This window comes from Pantherophis guttatus, chromosome 5 (genome assembly GCF_059756535.1).
Source record: "Pantherophis guttatus breed Tessera chromosome 5, ASM5975653v1, whole genome shotgun sequence".
Classification (NCBI taxonomy): Eukaryota; Metazoa; Chordata; class Lepidosauria; order Squamata; family Colubridae; genus Pantherophis; species Pantherophis guttatus.
The window spans coordinates 70,552,034-70,576,345 of record NC_142067.1 but is presented as its reverse complement, the minus strand read 5'-3'; the positions used below and the strand labels follow the sequence as shown (position 1 = coordinate 70,576,345).

The 24,312-nt window shown below is 38.7% G+C and overlaps 1 protein-coding gene and 1 pseudogene across 2 annotated transcripts in view; one reads left to right on the top strand and one right to left on the bottom strand.

The window, feature by feature from the left end:
- Positions 1-24,312, top strand: part of IL1RAPL1 (interleukin 1 receptor accessory protein like 1) — a 2,053,286-nt gene that overhangs the window by 1,460,193 nt on the left and 568,781 nt on the right. The gene's annotated exons all lie outside the window — the stretch shown is intronic.
- Positions 16,744-17,936, bottom strand: LOC148113456 (uncharacterized; annotated as a pseudogene).

The window sequence follows — 24,312 nt, the reverse complement described above, 5'->3', positions numbered from 1 at the left end:
ATGTTCTCTTGCTCGTACAGTTTTCTATAATAATCTTGTATAATTTTTTTCTTCTCTTTATTTCCATATCTAGTTTGTCCTTGATCATCCACTAGTTGTATTATTTTTCTTGATTCTTTCTCTTTTTTCAGTTTGTATGCTAACCATCTACCTGGTTTATTTGCATCTTCAAATTAGTTCTGTTTAGCACTTCTAATTTTTTGTGCTAAGTCCTCTTTTTCTATTAGCCCCATTTTATGTTTAGTTGTATCCATTTTTATTTTAATGTCTTTTTTTAATGGAAATTTCTGTAATTCTTTTTCAAGTTTCTTGTACTCATCCTCTAATGTTTTATAAACTTGTCTTTTCTTACTATTTCTTTTCCTTGTATAGTCTATAATCAGACCTCTAGCATACGCTTTCATTGTATCCCAAAGATTTTGCATTGATGTATCCTCTTTTCTATTTTCTTTAAAAAAGAAGGCCAATTCTTTCTCCATTTTCTGTACAAAATCCTTTTCGTTTAATACTGTATTATTTAGAGTCCATCTAGATTTTCTCCTTTGTCCTTTCCATTCATTGTCATTGGATTATGATCTGCCCAGGTATTTGCTTCTATGTCAATTTTTTCTATATTAGAAGTCAATTAGATATTTTTAATTGTTAATTGATTTTAGTTGGGGTGTTTTAAATTTATTGGGCCAACATTTGTTTAATTCTTTTTAAAAAAAAATTAAAATTTTTGTATGTGATGTTTTTATTCTTGGCTGTTCACCGCCCTGAGTCCAGTGGGAGAAGGGTGGTATAAAAATCTAATAAAATAAATTCCCTTGTCATCCATATCATATCTATTCTGGACCATGATGAATGTCGAACCACAACAAGTCAAGAATGTCGTCTTCTGTGTGTTGTAATCTAATTTCTCGTCTAGTATACCATTGAAGTCTCCCATCATGCAAATATTATCATAGTCCAATTCAATTATTTTCATATGTAATTTTCTATAAAAAATCTTGTTGATTATCATTAGGCACATATATTGCTATTAAAAGTATTTTCATATTATTATCTGTTATTTCCACCATCAAAATTCTTCTATCATCATCTATATAAATTTGTGCTGGGATTGTATCTCTAATATATAAAACAACTCCTCTTTTCTTTCTTTGTGGCAATGAAGTGAATATTTTCCCTAATTTTGGCTGTACCAATATTTGTTCATATTGCTTTTTAATATGCACAAACTTTAATTTCTCTAATTTATGAAATATCTTTCTTCTTTTGGTAGCTAAATTAAGTCCGTTTATGTTTATTGTAATCAGTTTTTTCTCTTCCATGTTTATATTTTATAAGAAGGGTTTATTGCTCTAGTTGATCTTGGTTCACATTGCTCTTTATATTCCACATTGCTACCCACTGCTCCTTCTTCTTTTTCTATCATTGCTAGGCATTCCTGTTGTAATTCGATCAAAGATTCTTCTCTTCTTATCTCCACTTCTTTGTCTCTGATATGTTCTACATAAAAGGCTTTTGGTTTATCAATTGAATCTATTCTGTATTTTTGTTGTTGCCATGTAAACACCAGGCCTTCTGGTATCAACCATCTGTAGTTCACACCTTTCTGAAGTAATATTTTGGTCAAGAAGTGGTATTCTCTTCTCATCTCCCTCACTCTTCTCAGTATTTGCTTCAGAACCACAATTTCCTTATCCTTATATTTCAATGTTTTCTCTCTAGTAATCTGCAGTATTTGCGTTTTAATCGAATTCTTAGTGAATCTTATATGGACTTCTCCTGGTAGCTTGTTTCTCATTGCATATCTTGTATAGACTCGAAATATCTCATCTATACCATCCATCATCTTTTCTTTAGTAATTTCTAATGCTTCTGCTAGAATTTCTATCATTATTTCTGCCAAATTTTCACCCTTTTCTTCTTCTATATTTTGAAATCTGAGATAAAATTCTGCTCTATCCATCTCCCATCCCAATAGTCCACTTTTATCTCGTTCGACCTCGTCCAATCTACTGTCAATGTCACTAATTTTTTTATCTCTTTGTTCTTCTTTTTCCTCGATTTTTTGGAGTCTATCCTCATATTTCTTCATCATTTTGTATAAATATACAAAAGGATGAAGGCTATTGCTGAGCACATTGTAAGCCACCCTGAGTCTCCGGAGAAGGGCGGCATATAAATCAAATTAAAAAAAATTGCTGTATATTCTCCACCTTTTCATGTTTTTTTCTGTTCTCTGTTCAATATTCTCTACTCTTGTATGTATTTTTTGAATTCCTTGCCAAATCATCTGCAATGTCACTTCCTTTTCCTTCTCTCATTCTTTCTCCTTCTCCTGTTGTAACATCGTCTGTATTGATCATTGTCCTTGAGACGGTAAAGAGGAAGGAGTCGATGTAGTTGAACAAATAGCTGTTGCCTTTCTACTCATTTCTGTAAGATGCTTATGAAAAGTTCAAACAAATAGAAAATCTTCAGCTTCTTCTATACCTTAATCCACTTTATATATAGGATAAATATTATCCCAGGTACCAGTAAGCAAAAAGAAAGCAACAACAAGAACAAAAAAAACCATACACACCACAAAAAACCATAAAAAACCATTAAAAAAAGAAAAAAAGGAAGTAGAAAAGTCTTCAAGCTCTTATATGCCTTAATCCAATTAAATGAGAACAGAAAAATGCCAAAAAAGAAAAGAAGTTCAAAACACTAGGAAAAAAATCTATGTATGTGAAAAATTAGAAGTCCTTCAAAAAATCACAATCTGGTTAAAAGTAATTTAATAAAGGGAGAGTGGAGAAGTAGCATCAGAAAAAGAAAAAAAACGAGAAAAGAAAAGAGAGAAAAAAACATACTTTCTGTCTGAAGGAAAAATCCACCACTGTATAATAACTACAAATTCTTTTGTTGAATTTCAAATATATATTTACAGCTCTCTTTCCAGAGTCACTGTAATCTTCTTCTTTTCATTCTCAGACTCCTGCCACTGACAGTTTCCCAGAAGAGCACCTGAGTAAACAATCCTGCAAACAGTCTTTGATGCTCTTCCCACTATCTTATCTATGACTAGGCTCAGTTGTTACTTTCTTAAGCCAAAGGATAAAAAGGCAACAATGTTTCCAATCCACTAGATGGCAGTGCTACTTATTTTCTCCACCTTCCCTGCCTTCTTGTTATTTAATACACCATAAAATAAAAATGGAGAAAAAGAAAAAATAGATAAAAAGAAAATAAATAAAAAAATTTATACTAAAAAGGCACTAAAAAATTAGTACTTAAATAGATAGAGCGAAAATCTCCAATCCACTCCAGTCCAGTCTGAGTTACAAAATAAAATTATCCTTAAGCATCCACAAGTAGAAATAAATCGAAAAATAAGAAAAAACTACCTTCAACTCAAGCTTAATTCCGCTGTTTCCTCTTCTTCTGTCTTTAATTTTAACTTCCTTAAGACCTCAGGGTGTTCTTTCAAATAATCTATTTAAAAGTTCTCTCACCAAGCTGACACACTTTCACTCGATCTCTTCCATTCCGGAGCTGTCCCAACTTTAGCAGCGTCTATGGCTGCCTCTTCGTCACCGGAAAAAAGGGCTTCTCCTGGATCAACCAGGGACTTTGCGGTGTCCCTGGGATCAACAGAATGTGCCATCCACTATCACCATCTCTACAGGATGGTGAGGTTCAAAAACGGACCGTTCAGCGATGAAGATATCGACAGCGATCTTGGAGCTTCAAGATCGCCCGTCATACCGTTGCGACGCCAGCTCCACCCTCTCCAACTTTTGTTCTTTCTTCAGGTGTTCCACCTCAATTTCTTTTCTTTTTGCTGTGTTTTAACAATCACATTTTCTTTGTGCAATTCTCCCTTGTTTACCCACTCTTTCCCTCGCTGCCTTGTAGCATGGAGAAAAAGTTTTTTCTGTCTGGGGCCCCCTTTCTCTTTTATTCCAAACTCTCAATGAGTTTTTTCTCCAAAATCACTTACAGTATGGATGTGGGCAAGAGATGATGGATAGAAGGTTAATAGGAAAAGGAAGAAAGACAAAAAATATTTTTCTTTCCTTTTTTTATAATGGTGGCAAGAGGAGAAATTAGAACAGAGATAGAAATGTGTTCAGTAAGAGATTGAGGCAGGGGTGAAATCTAAAATTTGTTACTACCGGTTCTGTGGGTGTGGCTTGGTGGGGGGGTGTAATGTGACTGGGTGGCATGACCAACTTTTTTTGTTTAACTTTTAAATGCATTTTTTTCTACAACCTTAAGAGGTTGCAGAAAAAAATGCTTTTAGAAGCCTCTGACAATCAGGCAAGTCATCTGGGATCGCCAGAGGCTTTTAAAGGCATTTTTTTCCCTACAACCTCTTCAACTGAAGGGGTTGCAGAAAAAAATGCTTTGAAAAGCCTCTGACGATCGCAGCTGAGCCACACGATCATCAGAGGCTTTTTTTTTTTTTAACTTTTAAAAACATTTTTTCGGCCGAAGAGGTTGTAGAAAAAATGCTTTTAAAAGTAAAAAAAACAGCCTCTGATGATCGCGTGGCTCAGCTGGGCATGGGGGTTGCAGGGATTTTTGCTACCGGTTCTCTGAACCACCCACTTCTATCGCTACCGGATCGGGCGATCCGGTCCGAACCGGGAGCATTTCACCCCTGGATTGAGGGACTACTTGTATGTATGTATGTATGTATGTATGTATGTATGTATGTATGTATGTTTGAATTATGATTTATGGTATTATGATTATAATTATGAATTATGGTATTACTAAGTAAGCTTAAATAATATTGTGATTGGTAAACGTCGAGCAATTAAATAATGAAAAGAACATATTTTAATATAAACATGTGTATTAATACTAGAATTATATAGATTGGATGAAAGCAAAGAATATGAATAGAGTTATTTTGTATTTTTAAATAATATAGTGGTTGGCATTAGAATAGTATATTGAAACATTGAATATTGAAACAATTTTTTTAAATATTTTTTATTATTAAAATATAAACAAAAATACAAAGACAATACAAACCAAACAGAACTCCCACCACCCACCACACCCACACAACATTCTACATATATGCTTTTTGTCATCAACAGTGTATCTGGTTCTTTTCATTATCTATTCATAAGAGAATAATATTTGATTCTTAATTCAACTACTTAAGACTTATGCTAACTTTACATCTTCTCCTTATTGCTAATCATCTTTCACCCTGATTATTATTATCTACTTTTGTGTTTATTTTCCTTTCCAGCCATTGGTACCATTGGTGCCATACATTGTAATACAAATACATATGTCATTTGTCCTTTTTGTCCTGGAGCTCCAGCGTCAATCTGTCCATCTCGGCACACTCTGTTATTTTTGAGATAATTTTGTCTTTGGTTGGGAGTTGATCTAATTTCCAATTTTGAGCAAATAGTAATCGTGCTGCTGTCAGAATGTGTATAATAATATATTTCGTCTCTTTGGTGATTTGTGCTGTTATCATGCCAAATAAAAAGAATTCTGGGCTGTCTGCTTCTTGTAGATCCATTATTTCCTCAATCATTTTTTTAATGTCTTGCCAGTATTGTTGGGCCTTTTTACATTTCCACCAAGCATGAAAATATGTCCCTTTTTTGGTTTTACATTTCCAACAAGATGAGGGGGCGTTTGGGTACATTTTCGCTAACTGAGCCGGTGGTAGGTGCCATCTATAAAACATTTTGATGAGATTCTCTTTATACGTTGTGGCCCTTGTCATTTTAATATTTTGTGACCAAAGTTTCTCCCAGTCTGCCAATTGAATGTTGTGGCCTATATCTCTGGCCCACCTAATCATGTTTTCCTTGACTATTTCTTCTAATAATTTATATCTAAAAAGGTAATTGTATGTTTTGGTTATCATCTTTTGTTCCGGTCCATGTAAGATCTTGTCCAATTTGTTTAGGTTGTCCGCAATTCCATATTGTTTTTTGTTTGTTGTGTATCTTGATTGCATTTGGGTATAGGGCCACCTATCAGTATCTATGCCACCGTCTTGGAGTTGATGTCTTGGGATAAATTTGCCTTCCTGATTTAATAGGTCTTGATACTGCATCATCTTTCCTATCTCGAGAGTATTTGGATGTATCAATGCCTCCATTGGGGACCACCATTTTGGAATTCTAATATAATGATTTCTCTTAATTTCCTGCCAAATCTTAAATAATGAAGCCCTAATTATATGTTGTTGGAAATACATATGTCGTTTGTCCGGTCCGTCCCATAGGAAGGCGTGCCATCCTCGCACCAGATCGAAGCCTTCTAAGTATAGAATTCTTTTATCGTCCAATTTCATCCATTCTTTAATCCAGACCAACCCTGCAGCCTTGTAAGAGATCTCCCAATCTGATAGTGCCAGGCCTCCTTTGTCTCATGAGTCTTGTAGAGCTTTGATCTTGATTCTAGCCTTCTTTCCCTGCCATAAATATGTCATTGTTAATTGGTTGAGATTCTTGAAAAAGTCTCTTCCCGGCTGTATTGGTATTACCTGATATAGATATAATACTCTTGGCAGTATATTCATTTTTATTGAGGCGATTCTACCCATCAATGATAGTTGTAGTCTATTCCAAATTTCCAAATCTTTTTTGATTTCTTTTAATAATTTAGTATAATGGTCTTCTTTGATCGTAGTAGCTTTTGCCGTCAACCAAATACCTAAGTATTTTATCTTCTTTACTATTTGGATTCCTAATTCTTCTTCTAATTTCATCCTCTGTGTCTGGTTCATATTTTTCGTTAGTACTTTCATTTTTTGTTTATTTATTTTGAGGCCCACAACATCTCCATATTCCTTTATCATTGCCATCAACCTGGGTCCGGATAGTCTCGGTTTTTCCAAAATAAAAATTATATCATCTGCGAATGCAAGCAATTTGTACTCTTCTCCCCGGATCTTAAGACCTTGGATATCTTCTTCCTTCCTGACTTCATTCAAAAGCACTTCCAGAGCTATTATAAATAGTAAGGGTGACATGGGACATCCTTGTCGTACTCCTTTCTGGATATCAAAAGTTTGTGTCATGTCGCCATTTATTGAGATTCTTGCTGTTTGGTGAGAGTAAATTTTTTTTATCAATTTGAGAAATTTCTCTCCACAATCCATCAACTCCAGTTGTATTATGAGAAAGGACCAATTTAAGTTGTCAAAGGCCTTCTGGGCATCAAGTGAGATTAGGGCTACTTCTTTATCTATCTTTTGATCGTAATATTCCAAAATATTTATAATCGTTCTCAAATTGTTTTTGATTTGTCTCCTGGGTATAAAGCCATTTTGATCTGGATGTATATATTTATGAATTATTGCTTTGAGTCTCTTTGCTAGAATTGACATAAATAGTTTATAATCCACATTGAGTAATGAGATTGGTCTGTAATTTTTAACTTGGTTCGGGTCTGTATCTTCTTTGTGTATTAATGTGATGATAGTCTCTGTCCAGGATTTTGGAATTTCCGTTGTCAGTAATGCTGCATTAAATACTTGTAACATTGTTTCATCTATTGATTGTTGACAGAGTTTATAAAATTCAGTAGGAATTCCATCTGGTCCTGGGGTTTTATTGCTCTTTTGTTTTTTGTGGGTTTCAATCAGTTCGAACATTGTTATGGGCCGGTTCAAGATCTCTCTGTGTTCTTCTTCAAAATGTGTGAAATTGGTTTTATGGAGATATTTTCTAATTTGGTCCTCTGGGACATCTTCCTGTCTGTAGAGTTTTTGAAAGAATGTTTTAACTATGTTTTTCTTCTCCAAATGTGTATGGTGTAAGGTTCCTGATTCGTCCTGGAGTTGATGAATAGTTCTTTTTTCCAGTTTGTAAGCCAACCAGCGTCTGGTTTTATTTGCATATTCAAAATTGGTCTGCTTTGCCATCCTTATTTTCTGTGCCGGTTCAGTTTTTGTGGTTAAGTTCAATTTGTGTTTAGCCAAATTAAGTTTTTGTTGCACTATCTTGTTATTAGGATGCTGTTGTAATTTGACTTCCTCTATCTTAATTTCTTCCAATAGATCATTCCTAATTCTCTGTTTTCCTTTTTGCCACGTATGCAATGGTTAGGCCTCTAATATAGGCTTTTGTCGTATCCCATAAATTCTGTAACAACATTTGAGCCTTTGTATTGATTTGAAAAAATATCTTCATTTCCTTTTCTATCATTTGTAAGTACTCTTTTTCCTTTATTATACTTGTATCCATTTTCCATCTTTTCTGTTTTCGGAAGCCTTTCCAAACTATTTTGATAGGATTGTGATCGGCCCATGTACAAGACATGATTTCTACATCATGTGTTTCTTTACTTAGTTGGGGTGTCATCCAAGCCATATCCAGCCTGGACCACGATTGATGTGGGCCAGAGAAATATGTATATTGTTTTACTTTGGTGTTTAATTCTCGCCAGGTATCGTGTAAACTCATTTCTTGTGCCAAATCCTTGAATGTTTGTGGTAATGTCTTCCTTTTAATTTTATTCTTTCTATTACTATGATAATCTTCTCATTGATTTGCAATCGAATTAAAATCTCCAACAATACAGATGTTTTCATAATCCAACTCTTTTAATCTATCATGTAATTTTTTGTAAAAATCTATTTGGTTTCCATTTGGAGCATAAATTGCTACTAATAGTATTATTTTTGTTTCCAACTTTAGTTCTATCATTAACACTCGACCCTCTATATCCGTATGAATCAGCTTGGTTCTTATGTGGTCTCTGACATATATCACCACTCCCCTTTTTTTTGCAATCGCCTAAAGATGTGTATATTGTTCCTAATTTTTTATTTTCAAGTCATTTTTTCTGTTGTTTTCTTATGTGTACCTCTTGTAATGTAATTATGTCTGCCCCTAGTTTTTGCAATTTGGTAAATATTTGGTGTCTTTTACTTGGTGTGTATAGTCCGTTTATATTTATAGAAATAAGTCTTAATTCTTCTTCCATTTCTGCTAGTGTTTATTTGTCCTTGATTTTGAGTTTTGTAGTGTTTCTTGTAACTCTTTGTGTAATCCCCGTCATCTCCTCCTTCTCCGGCCTTCCCCTCCTCTGCTTCCTGTCCTCCTTGCTTATTGTTTGTACCTCTTGATCACTGGAATTTAGTTCCTCTCTACTCTCTCTACTTTCCTGTTCTCCTTCATATCCTAAGTGTTGGTCGACAAAGTCTTGAACTTTTTCTATGGTGTCTATTCGAAATCTTCCGCCTTCCCATGAAATAAGTACCCCTTCCAGTATGAGCCATCTGAATTTTATCTTGAGCTTATTTAGTTGTCTCGTTAAGAAGTTATAATCTCTTCTCCTGTCCCTGGCCCTTCTCGGTACTTGTTTTAAAGTTAAAACTTCCCTTCCTTTATTTGTCTCCTCTCTCATTTTTTTGTATATTTCTTCTTTCATTGTTTTCTTTGTGAACCTAATATGTACTTCTTTGGGGAGTTTGTTCCTTCTTGCATAGTTTGTGAAGGTTCTATAGATTTTCTATAGATTTTCCATTCCTTATTTCATCTTTATCTTTATGTGTCGCCTTTGCCAGTATTTTGATCATAGTTTCGCCCAAGTCTTCATCTCTCTGTTCTTCTATGTTTTGGAACCTTAGGTAGAAGGATGCCTTCTCCATTTCAAGCAGTGTCAATGCATCTTCGGTATCTCGGCTCCTTGTGGCTTGTTGGTTTTCCATCCTTTCCAGTCTTACGGCTGTGGCTTCCGTTTTTTTCTCCACTTTATAAATTCTCTGTTCATTATCCATAATGTTTTGTTGGATTTTTACTATTTTCTCATCTATATTTCTAATATCATCTTTTTTTTTTCAATAAAAAAGTTTTTATTTTCTGATCAAACAAGTATACAATATAAACAATCATTCAAACTATCATCAAGAAAAAGAAAAAAAATCAATCCTTGGTAAACTCAATCTTCAACCCCTCCTCACCACCCCCCACCCCCGACTTCCCAGAACAGAAAACAGGGCATAGGTTTCACCAAACATTCACTAAAATAAACTAGCTAACTGTAAGATTTAATAACTCCCAATACCCCTTAACTCCCCTTTTACAATTTCATCAACCTCCCTTTTTATAGACTCAAAGTAGCGTATAATCCAATAACTCTAAAAGTTTTAAAGCCATTAACAAATATTAAACATTCAAACCTTAAAAATTCTCTTAATATATCAGTAAAGTATTCAATTCATTTGCAAAAACATTTTTCCCCCTCCTACTTTTCTCAAAGTTCAGATATTTTAAAATCTCATAACAAAAAATAAACCTTAGATATTCAGTAGTTAAATTTCTACATTTTTTAAGGTTCCTAAATTTTCCCCCTTCATTATTCCTCCCTCCAACTTTTAGAATTTTAAAGATAATCATCAACATAATTAACCATTAATACATAAACTAGAAAACCAAAAAGGATTAATCTTACATTCAACCATTAATGCATCATATTTAAAAATCAATATTTAACTTTATACTTTTTCCCCCTCAGTAGTTATAACACCTAAAACATAATCATTTTTAACCATGAGTAGAACAACTACAAAGCCAAAAGAAAAGGTTAATCTTCCATTCTTCCATTCTTGCTTTCTTTTTATATTTTTTCCAGTCTTTCTGCATCCCTCCTACTTCTATTTTGAGGAGGTTTTTCATTTTAATTTGAGGTTGATGTAACTGCAAAGATTGTCCCCTTTTTAAGAAAATTTCCTCTGATTTAGAGCCCCCAAATCGCCTCTTCTTGCTTATATAAATCAGTTCATTCCTTCGTCTGTAGGACCAAAGTTTGTCAAGAGTTTGTGAAAAAAAGTTCAGTTGTTTCTTTTCTATTAAATGTGTAAATACCACTGGCAAATCTCCTTCATCTTCTAAAACTTCGAAAGTCTGATCATTTACTACTTTTTTCCAAACCAAGTCGTAATTTTGAAAGATTCTATCAATTTTTTCAAAAAGAGCAGAGAATAAGCTCGAAAATTCTTGAGAAGATTCTTCCACCTTCTCTGCTGCAATCAGAATATCTCCTGAGTTGTCATCATGCTCCGTACTTATTTTTGTGTCCTCAGTCATTTCTGTTGTTATCCCTTTAAGAATTGCTATTTGATTACTTATAGCTGCAGTATGATTATTCATGGCTTCTTTTATGAATTCTGTAAATTCTGCATCAAAATCCTTATAGCTCTGTAAATCAGACAACTGTTCCATTTCTGACACCTCCAAATAGCTTCCAGCACTTTCAGGATCTTCTTTCTTAGAAGCCATTTTATTTTTTAAAAGATTTTCTTTCTTCCCACAACCATAAAATCATAAAGTCAAAGCCATCCTTTTGAGCAGCTTTCAGCAATTTCTTTATAAATCACCAAACGAAATAATCTTTTCCCAAACCGCTCTTCAAAATCTATTCCAACAACTTAAAGCCAGTCTCTGAGCATGAGTCTATTAGCGAAGACTTTCCTTTCTAACTTTCACTTTTAAAATCGCAACAAAGAAACGCCATCTTTACTTCCAGCTCAGAAAAACCAATTAGAAACATTGTATCCCCAGAGTTAAGTATTATACTTGCAAAAAGCTTGTCCTCCTGCTTCTGTTCTGCCTGCTTTTTTGAAATCATTTAATCTTCTGTTTGACAGCAGAAATTGGACGCAACGCCTAGCTCTGTAAAAAAAACAGAGTCCCCCCGGATCCGGAGCTTCAGTGGGCTGAACGGGGAGCTCTCACCCTCCTAACCCCTGGAATTAATCCAGGGGTTTTCAGGGAGCTCTACCCTCACCCACCTGCTCTCCTCCCCTTCTTTTCCCGAAGGGGAGATTTTCAAGCCGTTTGACAGCTGATTAACGCTGTCAGAATGGCTCAACAGGATCGCGGGGGCGGTGGTCTAAAAAGACCGTCAATGGCGCTGCGGAGCCAACCCGGAAGTCTATATTTCTAATATCATCTTTGATTTCCCCTACATCTAATCACATTTGTTCATGATTCCTTTTGGTTTCGTCATGATTAAGAGTCATCTTATCTTCCATTCTTTTCATTCCTTCTTGAATCATTGCAAGGGCCGCTTGTATATTTTGCATCCCTATAATAGTATTGGTCTTCTCTTTGTCTATCGTTTCCCCTGTCTTCTGCTGTGCAGGGGAGGCTACCAATAATGTTTGAGTTGGGGATATCTTTTTAGTTGTTTTAATCGTGGTTGATGTACTTCAAGTTGCCATATCTATTATGCTTACTATTCTTGCCCACAATTTCATACAATTCTCAATCACCTGATTTGTATTTCTAGCTTAAATATACAGTTGTTATTAAAATAGTATTTGAGAGTGCCTCTGATCAATAATATGCTAATTTAATTAAAGGAGTAAGGAAAGCAGGGGGAGGGAAGGCAAGAAAGGAGGAAACAACGGGGAAAGAACAAGCTTCTAGCAATTCATTAATTACCTTATTCTTCAATTAATTAAACAGTAAAATATATTTCTCTAAAAGTTTTATATTGGTTCTAGAATCAAGTCAATATCAATTTCTATCTTCTATATATGCCTCTTTACCAATCAAGTTCTAATTATCTTAAATATTATATCTCTATTGAGTTACTTAAATTAATTAGCTTCAAATAAATAAACTTATCAAGTATAATATATTATAATTATCTAGTTAGATTTAAATAAGCAAATTATTCCGTTATAATTACTTAGGAAAAAAGATTAATAAATTGTTAAATATTATTTTCCAGTTCTATTGCGTTGTAAACTGATATATTAAACTTAGTCCAAACCAGCAATAATTGTATTGTCCGTTTGTTTCTCTTAGCGGTCTTGTTTTATAATCTTTTATCTTTCTTAGTATAGTATAGTATAGTTTATTGAATAGCCCGAAGGCCTTTTCAAACAAAAGAGAAAAGAAAAAGGGAAAAAGATAAAACAGTTACAAAAATAGCAATCTAAAAATATATGATAGATGACATTAAAATTTTACAATATCAAATTTCAATAGCTAAGTTGCCAAGACTAGATAACCCAAATAGGATAGCTCCTCTCTAACTGAGCTCATCTTCCTTACAATCGATAAATTTTTTTTTTATATAACTGGCTCGTATTGCCGTCATTCTTTTAAGTGATCGCTCTTACCAGGGGAGGAGAGTCAGCCCTCAACAGAAATGCTAGTTTTTGGCTTATATTCCAGTGGGGAAATTTATTTATAATTGGGGACAGATATTGTTTTCTTACTTCTTGATAGAGACTACATTCGAATATTATATGCGCCGTGTCCTCCACGACGTTTACCCCACATATGCATATTCTTTTGTCATACAGGATTTTCCGATAACGGCCGAATCTAACGTTGGTATCTAGAAGTTCAAATCTAAACTTAACAAATAACTGTCTCTCCACTGATGGCATTTCTAAATGTAAATACTTTCCCAGAGTGAAAGTTGTTTTAACTGCTGTCAGCAGTTTAAGGGAATGATTAGTTGAAAGGGTTGCCATGTCCATTTGCCCATGTATATCTTTAGTCCGTTGTTTAACTTAGTTCAGTGTGTCACACAACGGGAACCCTACGCCATATCGGTTCAATATTTCTGACAGCCAGGTTAGCCAGGAATACCTTTGAGGATTTGAAATCTGCTGTTCCTCTAGACATATTTTAGGGAGTCTGCTGGCATCCATCTGGGTCATTTTTAGCCAGTAGGCTACCGCCCTAGTGATTGTATAGGTGTACAGTGAGAAATGTCCCAATTCAGCTCTGACGGCTGCAGCTGAAGTGGAATTGTTTACCCCAAGCATCCTCCTTAACAAATTATTTTGAGTTCTCTCTAATATGGGGGCCTCTGTAAGACCCCAAATTTCGGCACCATAGAGCATGATTGGAACAAGTTTAGCCTGAAAGACTTTACGAAGAGGTAAAATGGAGGTTGGTTGAATTCGTTTACTTAATTTGGATACAAGGCTTGCTCCTGCTCTGACCTTTTGAGAAAGGTATTGATGGTGCGGAGTCCAACCTCCTGCACTGGAAAAAACAATTCCAAGATAAGTATATTGGGTAACTTGCTCAATTTTTGTGTCATTAATCTGCCAGTTGTGCTTTTTATTCTTATTGCCAAAGACTAAAACTTTTGATTTAGCTACATTTATAGTCAAGTGGTTTGCAGTACAGTAACGTGTGAGCTTGTCAAGAAGTTTCCTCATTCCTATTTGGGTTCTAGAAAACAACACTAAGTCATCGGCATACATTAATACGTTAATAAATCTAGAGCCTATTTGGGGGCTGTGCGTCAGAAGATCATCCAGCTGTGCTGGGATATTATTTATATAAAGGTTAAAAAGAGTAGGGCCCAGCAGGCAGCCCTGCCTCACTCCTCTAGTTCTTTCTTAGTCTTATTCTTCTTCCAGTCAATCACCGTTCCAAAATCTAAATCACCCTTTTAAGATCAAGATCCAAATCCAAAGATATAATATAGCTCCTCGTATATTCCTGTTCACTGAATGTCCAACTTTCCTCCAGTTAATCAGCTACTTTTCCTCTGTCGTGGTTATGTCCAAAGTTATATCCAAATAGTTCGATGCTTAAGAGTCAAATAGTCCAAAGTTCCACTGCTTTATATCCTAGTCTTCGAAAGAAATGTCACCAAAAGTGTCGGAAATGACGATAATTTGTAAAATCCACTCCAATATATTGTTCGTAGTTTATCCCACTTCTTTCCACACTATTGCACAATCTATTTCATTCTCTGGTTGTCTGGATCAGCCCAATCAATCCGATCGATGTCAATAGAATCTGAAGCAGTCAATTTATGCGAGTCCGTCCAGAATCCTTCCTCCGATCTCCAACACACCACACTCCTCACTTTCTCTCCGTTCCTTTCAATATTACACTATCTGTTCTTGCTCTATGTTTGTCCAACTCAATTTACTCGATGCTATCCACGTTACTAGTATCCAATAGTATCGAGGTTTTAAATCATGCTTAAGTATAGTTTTATTTTTCGTAGTTAACGAATATTTTCCTCACGCTCTCTCCATTCACTTCGGCTGTTCCAATTTTGCGCTGTCACCTTCTGTTCAAAATGGCTCCATTCAATCCTTCCGTCACCGCTTCTCTTATCTCTTTTTCTGTCCTTCTCTGCCACCAGCATCTACTTCTCGCTATACAATGATTTTTGGGTTTTCTTAAAATTTAGTCTCCTATTGATGACTTCTTTTCTTTATCAATCTTCACTTTCCACTCACGCAGTTGTCAGCGCCTCTGGCCAGCCTGGGAAGGGTGGTTTTTCCTCGCGCTGGATTAAGGGATTTATCTTGTCCCTTTGAAGGAGTTGCGATCTCCTCCGAGGTCCTAAGATGTTCCCCTTTAAACTATTGATCTCTACGGGATCAATAGCGCCTGTTTCGGCTCCAAGTGTGGGATTGTTAGGAACCCAGGAACAGAGCCCCGTCCCTTTCATTCCTAATGCGCTGAGGTCACCGCCAGAAGTCCCCGATGATGACACAGGCTCCGTAACGGAGCCACAACACTATCCCCCACCGCAGGGCCCTTCCCCCGTGGCTGACGGTCGGGATGTGGTCGGGACGGGAACTGGTCATGGAAGGCCCATACCAGGTCAGGGGCATGGACGGAGGAAGCATCCTCCCAAGTGAAATCCGCGGGCCCATACCCCTTCCAGGCAATCAGGTACTGGAAACGCCCCTTCAGCCAACGGGAGTCTCGGATGCTGTCTACCTCGTATGTCGAGGAGATGTCCTCGTTGACTGGGGCTCGGGGGGCAGGAGTCGTCGGACGCTGGAGGTGGCACGCTGGGGCTTCAGGGACCAAAAGGGACCGATGGAAAACAGGGTGGAGTCGCATGGAGCGTGCCAGAGTCAACCGGTAGGCCACCGGGTTGATGACCGCCTCGACCGGGAAGGGACCAATAAAACGGTGGTCGAGTTTCTTTACCTGCCGGTCCGTGGGGAGGTGTTTCGTGGACAGCAATACCCAGTCGCCCACTTCCAGTGGTGGCGTCGCCCGTCGAGAGTGGTCGGCGACCCGCTTGTAGTCCTCCTTCGCCCGGATCAGCTGCCGCCGCACCAGCTGCTGCACTGCTTGCAGTTCCGAGAGGAAGTCCTGGGTCTCGGGAACAGGGGAGTCCGAGATGGACAGCGGGAAAAGCCATGGGTGGTATCCCGCGTTGGCATGGAATGGAGTCATCTGGGTGGAGGTGTGTTGGGAGTTGTTAAAGGCGAACTTCGCCAGGGGAAGGTACTCGGCCCAGTTGTCCTGCTGCTGGTTGATGAAACAGCAGAGGTACTGTTCGAGGATGCCAATGACCTCCTCTGTTCCTCTGTTCCCCTGGTGCGACAACGACAGGCACACCTGCGTCTCCAACGCGGCCATCAGGCTTTTCCAGAAGCGGGCCATGAATTGGGCCCCGCGGTCCGAAACCACCTGGTCCAGCAAGCCATGGAGGCAGAAGATGTGTTGCAGGAACAGGCGGGCTGTGGTGTGGGCCGATGGTAGTCCATGGCACGGGATAAAATGTGCCATCTTCATGAACGCATCCACCACCACGAGGACGGTTGTGAACGTAGCGGACGGTGGCAGGTCCGTCAGGAAGTCCATGGAGATGGCTCCCCACGGTCTCTCCGGTGTCAGCAGCAGCTGGAGGAGTCCAGGAGGTGGGCCGGATGTGGCTTTGGCCTGTCGGCATGTCACACAGGACGTCACGTATGTGTACACGTCGTCCCATACCTGAGGCCACCAAAAAGTCCGCGTCACCAGATTCAGTGTCTTAAAGAACCCGAAATGTCCCGCTGCGGGGTTGTCATGGCACTGATTCATGACGAGGGCTGGGAATGGACTCGTGGGCACGTACAACCGGCCCCGGTGCTTCAACAAGCCCTCCTCCAAAGTCCATGGGGACGCAGGGCTGACTTCCACTTTCCGCTGCTGCGACCAGTCATCCCAGCACTGCGCTTCCAGCACCTGAGCCCGCAAGTCCTTCAGTTCCTGGACCGCGGCCAAGGATTCCGCTGGCAGCACCGTCCGTGGGGGAAGGGAGTCCTTAGGGCAAAAGTACTCTGGCTTGCGGGATAGAGCATCTGCTCTCTGGTTGTGGCTGCTCAGAATATAAATCACGTGGAAGTTGAACCAGGCGAAAAACAACGACCACCGGATCTGCCGCTGGTTCAACTTCCTGGCCGTCGTGAGGTGCTCCAGGTTCCGATGGTCCGTCCGCACCTCCACCTGGTGTTGGGCCCCCTCGAGGTGATGCTGCCAATCCTCGAATGTGGCCTTGATAGCCAGCAACTCCTTTTCCCAGATGGTGTAGTTGCGCTCAGAAGGATTGAGTTTCCGTGAGTGGTACATGCAGGGAAAAAGAGTGCCGCCATCCACCGGAGCCTGTAACAGCACCGCCCCAATCACCACATTGGATGCATCCGTCTAGACCATGAACGGACAATGTGGATTGGAGTGCCTCAGGACAGGCTCCGTGATGAAGGCTCGCTTCAGAATCTCGAATGCCTGCTGCTGCGGGGGCCCCCACTGGAACGGGACCTTCTTGTGAAGGAGTTGGGTCAGCAGCAAGGTCAGGGTGGCGAAGCCCGGGATGAAGGTCTGGTAGTAGTTGGCGAATCCCAGCAGATGCTGGACGTCCTTCACCCGACGAGGGGGTTCCCAACTACACAAGGCCTCTACCTTGCGCGGGTCCATAGCGATCCCTTCAGGGGAGCTGATGTGCCCAAGGAACTCTATGGAAGTCTGGAAGAAGAAACATTTCTCCAACTTCGCATAGAGTTGGTGCTCCCGCAGGCGTTGTAAGACGTGGTGGACATGATGGAGGTGGCTTTCCTGGGTCCGGGAATAGATCAAAATGTCATCCAGGTAGATCACCACAAACCGGTCCAACATGTCCCAGAAAATGTCGTTCATTAGGTGCTGGAAGACTGCGGGGGCGTTAGTCAGCCCGAACGGCATGACGGTGTACTCGAAGTGGCCGTATTGGGTGCCAAATGCCGTCTTCCACTTGTCCTCCTCTCGCACGCACACCAAATTGTAGGTCCCTTGGAGATCGAGCTTAGTGAAGATCGAGGCCTCCCACAACCTCTCCATCAGCTCTGGGATGAGCGGCAGGGGGTAGCGATTCCGCACCATGATGGCATTCAAGCGGCGGTAATCGCAGCACAGGCGTAAGTCCCCCGTCTTCTTCACAAAGAGGACCGGGGCTGAGAGAGGGGAGGACGAAGGCAGGATGAACCCTCGGGCCAAGGTTTTGTCTAGAAAGTCCCGTAGGGCGGCCAACTCGGGCTCCGACATGGAATACAGGTGTCCCACGGGCAGTGGCGCATTGGGGATCAGGTCCACCGGGCAGTCATAGGATTGATGTGGGGGTAAGCGGTCCGCCTCCTTTTTGCTGAACACGTCGGCGAAGGGCATCAGCTCAGGAGGCAAGGAGATGGCAGGGGTGGAGACGTCCTGGCCGGCACAGGTGTGGCAGATGTGGTTGACGCACTGCAGGCTCAGGAAGGAGATGGCGTTCCTCGCCCAGGCCACCTGCGGATCGTGGGCCCAAAGCCAGGCCATTCCCAAGACTAGCGGGAAATGCAGGTCCGCCGTTACATAAAATTGGATCGCTTCCTCATGGGCCCCAATGGCGAGGCTGAGTCATGAACTTAATGCGCCCCACTACAAATTCCCACCCGTCAATAGTCTCGACCCTCAACGGAGGGTCCACTGGAACCAAGGGAACCATAAAATGGGCCACAAAGGCCTGGTCCATGAAGTTCATCATGGCCCTGAGTCCACCAGCGCATGCGCTTGAAGCCCCTCCGACCGGTTGGCCAACAAAACCCAGGTGTCCAGAATCAGGTGCCGAGGGGGCTCACAGTCCACATCCGCTAAGTCCGGTGGGGTGTTGACACGCGCCCGGCCTAGGGTTTCTCCTAGGCTGGGCCTGCTCCATTTCCTGGCTGGTCACACCGAGATTCCAGAACAGGCTTGAGCGCCCCACTTCGCTTCCTGGAACACGACATGGCAAAATGTCCAGCCTCTCCGCAATAGAGGCACAATCCCCCTTGGCATCTCTGCATACGCTCCTGGGCCGTCAGGTGCGGTCTGGCTGCTCCAAGCTCCATGGGTTCCTCAGCTGTCGCCATGAAACGCAGGGTGACCCGGGACACTGTTGGTGCAGGATGCGGGGGTGCAGAAACGATTGGGGGTTCCTGGACAGGCCGGCGGGTCTTGCGCCATTGGAAGCAGGCGTCGATGCACAGACACTGCGTTACGAGGGCGTCGAGGGTCTGAGGCGCCTCCACCCGAACCAGCTCGTCCTGCAGGTCTTTGGAGAGGCCATCCTGGAAAGCGTCCCTTAACACTGCATCCTTCCAGTCCTGGAGAGGGAGGCCTTGCCAACTCCTCCCCTTCACTCTTGGAGTCCTCTCCTGACGATGACACAGGCTCCGGTAACGGAGCCACAACAGTAGCATACCTTACAATGACAAGGTTGCTGTGAGACCGATTGATGTTACAGATAAGATTTGCCACACAATTTCTGTGACATGAACATTTTTAATCCCTTGCTATTTAAAAACAGCATTATTTTTCACTGAGAAAACTACTGGGGTCTGTGGCCTCCAGTAAGTAATGTATCAGTTTGTAAAATAAGTGGAACTTGTTTTTTCCTATCCTGTCTTTTGTACTAGGATTATTAGAGCAGCTGCTCTACTTTCTAGAGACCATGATAGAACTTTGCTTTGAAAGGAGTTAAGAGATTTATAAGAAAAGTGTCTGCAGAAATACTATCTGATAAGAAATAATTGAGCTGAAACTGAAATAAAAGAGAAATCTACATTTTAATAACATACTGGGCAGTCTCTGAAAGATGACTACATAGTGATAATGTGGAGACCTTCTAAGGAAGTTATGAATAACTACTATTAAATTAATGCATTTTTAAAAAAGAAAAAGACAAGAAAAATTACATATATTTCTCACTGAATCCATAAGTCATTTTTCCACATAAATTTCCCTATTTTCATGTAATGCTATTGAAAAGTCCAGCCATCAAGTTATTTTTAATAAATACACACAAGACACTTTAACTTCTTATCCAGAAAGGCAGGATAAGAAAGATTATGGTTTGGTAGCAAGAAATAATTATTATTTATAATTTATCACCTCTAACCAATTAAACCAACACAGCCTTCATTCCTTGCTATCCAAGGATAGGGATTCAAAAAACTTGCAAATTGGACTTCCGGTGGCTTCGTGATCACCGATGGATGCTCCTTTAGAAGCTCCAGCCCCGCGACTCCGTTAGCCGCTAGAACAGCGAAAATCAGCTGTCTGGCAGCTCAAAACTCTCCCCCAGGGAAAAATGGGGAGAGAAGAGCAGAAGGGTCTGGGTAGACCTCCCCTAGACCCCCAGGTTTTTTTAAAAAACCTGGGGTTTGCAGGGTGAGAGCTCCCTGAAAGCCCTTCAGTGCTCCGGATCCGGGATGAGTCTGCTTTATGCAGAACAAGGTGTCGCGACCACACCAGCAATGCAATTTTAAGGATTATAAGAACCTTCGACCTTGGATGCTGGCAGAGCAAAATCAGGAGAACAAAAAAAATGCAAGTATTGAACTTTAACTCTGTTTAAAAGGGGGGGGAAATGGTGCCTAAGGGCGTGAAAATGAAACTTATTAGTGAAAGTGCTTGTTAGTGCTAGCAACATTGTTAAAGCTACTGGATTACACATCAAGTAAAAGATTTAAAGTGGAAGTGGAATGGAAAGGACTATGGTATTGACCTCAACTAATTTACACTTTTAAATTGTGTGGAAAATAATTGGACTTATTGACCTGACAGCTGAATAAATTCAAAGTGAAAATTGAAATATGGCTGACATCAAGGATGGAGGATCATTATTATATGAGTCAGCAAACTCACAAGTTGTGACTGTAAAGGTTTTACAAGAACTCTTAAATTTTCATTCTTCTGTTATATTAGAATCAATTAAAAGGGCTGTTCAAAATCAAAATTTGGAGAATAACAATGATTTGCTGGCTGGAAAAGAAGAAGAAATTAACCAGGCTAATGTGACTTTGGAGGATAAAAAAGAGGCTGTCAGGATTAAGATGGAGGTTAGCACACTGGAAACAGAGGTTTTGGTAGAGGTTTCTATGCAATCAACTGAAAAGCAGCATATAGACTCTTTCCTGCAGACTGATAAATTTTACTGTGACAATCCTTGGCTTTACAGACAGAATCAATATTTAAGGAATGAAGTGACTGATTATACAAGCAGGAAGAGTCGAAATGGGGGTTCCAAATTAAAGGAAATAATTCTAAGAAGAGAACGAATTCCAAAGATACATCAACCTCAAATCCAAATTCAAAAATTTTCGAAAATAAAAGCAGGGGGAGGAGCAATGCTGAAAAAGAAAGTATTATTGAAGAAGGACTGGAAAAAATATAGAAAGAAAAGAATGGAAGATTAATTTCTTTTGGGGAGGATCTTAGTAATAAATCTGAAAAGCTTACTGAAATTAGTATTTTTTAAGTTTATCTTAAGACAATGATATAAAGGAAGTGTTTTATTATATTTAGTTTTGGATATAATTTAAGGGATAGCCTTTTGAGGGTTATATTTCGAAGAATGCTTTATTGAAGTAAAAATGTTTAACTAAAAATGGATAGCTTTTTAAAAGTTATTGGGGTATTAAAATGGTTAACTTAAAAGTTAATGGATAGCTTCCTGAAAGTTTTGAAATTTATATTTTGAAGAATGAACTCAAGAGTTAGAAATAACTTAACCCAATGGATTAACAGTATCTTTAAGGTTATATTCTGAAGAATGTTTTATTGTAGTAAAAAGGCTTAATTAAAATTGGATAGCTTTTTAAAACTTATTGAAGTATTAAAATGGTTAATTTAAAATTTAATGGATAGCTTTTTAAAAAAGTTTTGAAACTTATATTTTGAAGAATGTCTTATTGATGTATTAAGAGATTTTAAAATGTTTAACCTAAAATAATATTTTTTTTAAAAAAAAGACATGTTTTAAAGAAAGTTTTAAAATGTTTAATTTAGAATTTTATTAGGGAGTAATGCTGAAAAAGAAGGTATGGAAAGGATTTTAGTAACAAATGTGAAAGGTGATAAGAGAATTTATAAAAGGAAGGTTGATGAATAATTTTTAAAAGGGGAGTTAAAGAGTATGAGGGAGTTTTGAATCTTGTAGTAAGTTAGCATATTTTAGTTTACGTTTGTTAAATGTTATATCTAGTTTTTGCTCTGGGAAGTCGGGGTGGGGGGGTGGGGAGGGGGGTTGAAGGTTGTGTGGGGATAAAATTGTTGTATAATTTTTAATAAAATAAAAAGATAGATAAATGTATTAAGAGAGAAGTAAGAAATTGGGGGAAATGTCATAATAAATGAAATGATAATATTAAGATATGATAAATACTGGAGGAGTAAAAAGAAGACACAAAAGATGTATTTAGAAGATACACTGAATGATTGATTATGTATTGTTTGTTTGTTTATAAAATAAAAAAAACTTTTTTTAAAAAAACTTGCAAATCTATTTCTCTTTTCTGGCCCTTTTCATAATCAAACTACTAGCAGTAAATTATGGATTAATAAATCCATTCACCAAGAGTTGTTAACAGTCCTTCACAATAGCAGATTATCTCTGCAATTAGCCAATTCCATATCATTTTATGCATGTCCCTTTCTTAAACAAGTTTGATATTACTTCTAACTATTAATATTAGTTAGATTCTATAGTATTTATTTATTTGTTTGTTTGTTTGAATTTATTAGCCACCTAACTCCAAAAGACAGCATCATCACCAGATGGATTTAGTAACTGGCTGACAAACCGGACTCAATGTATAGTCCTTAATGGAACTATATCTACATGGAAGGAAATAAGCACTGGGATACCCCAAGATTCTGTTCTAGGCTCAGTACTCTTCAATATCTTCATAAATGATTTAGATGAGGGAATAGAAGGGGATCTCTTCAAATTTGCAGACAACACCAAGCTGGCAGGAATAGCCAACACCCCAGAAGATAGACTCAAGACCCAGAAGGATTTTGACAGACTTGAACACTGGGCCCTATTTAACAAAATGAAATTCAATGGAGAGAAAAGTAAGGTATTAGATCTAGGCAAAAAAATAAATAAATGCCTGCTCTCCATATTTTTTTAAAGATTCCAGAGAGAAAGACTCTAAGATGAAAGTGCAAGCTCTTTTAGAGTTTCAGATATAATTGGTCTTGTTCTGGAAACAAACTTTTTTTATGATAGATGGGTATAACCTAAAGATATTTCTACTTACGTTGGGTTATCATTCCCTTTTTATGTCAATTGTTCTCCTTGGGTTCATTTAACCATAATTTCTCCTTTGGGAAAACACTGAAGCGAAGAGTATTAGTTCTGCTTTAGCCTTTGACTTCCTTTTTGTAGATATGTGCTACTTAGCTGTGGTTCTAAGGGAATTAACCAGTATTCAATCTTCTATACATCTCCTTTTAACTCTTAGTTAAAATCTCTTTACGTGCACACATTGGTTCCTAAGATGTCCACCATTTCTTCCCTCTGTAATAGAGTGTGATTGTACTTATAATATCTTATTTTAAGAGGTTACCAATCCCAGAGCTACAGCTATTAAGCCTATTGCTTAATAGTCTAATAGCCCAATTGTTAGAGCTATTATGCCAGTAAAGTCAGAGTAATTAGATTTCATTTGATTTAGAATATCTTCATTCATTACAGAAGAGCCAATAAACTAAAAATTCAAGTGAGTTATATGTCTGCTATTCTACATCAGTCCTTCTATGAGCAAACTCAGCTACAGAATATTGACAGAAACTAATATGGGTTGTTGAGAACAAGGCAAAAGCATGCTCAAGGGAACCCTAAAGTTTTCAGAAGTACAACGAATATTTTGCAAAATTAAAACAAAGAAAACCAGAAGAAAAGGAAATATAAGACTAGTGATGGAATGGAGTATCGAGTGGGAACAAGTTAAGAATGATGAGCTAAAGCATTAACCAGGAACATTTCATACAAGACTTTGAATAAATATTCCATTTTGCTCTTCTGGTGTAACTTGGCATCTTAGGAAGTTGAGAAAATATTTGGTGACTAAATAAAATCAGGCATATAAACCAGCATATTAGTCACCAAATACTAATACTTTTAATATCGCTGGTTAAATTTAACTAGTAGGTCACCTGATCCCCTCCCTAAAGATATAAACTGGAGCACTTTGAAAATTGAAAGGAATGTCATCAAATTGCTTACGCAGAGCAACTTCCTTGAGATGGCATCAAAATCTTTATATTTGAAGGGTGCTCACTCCAT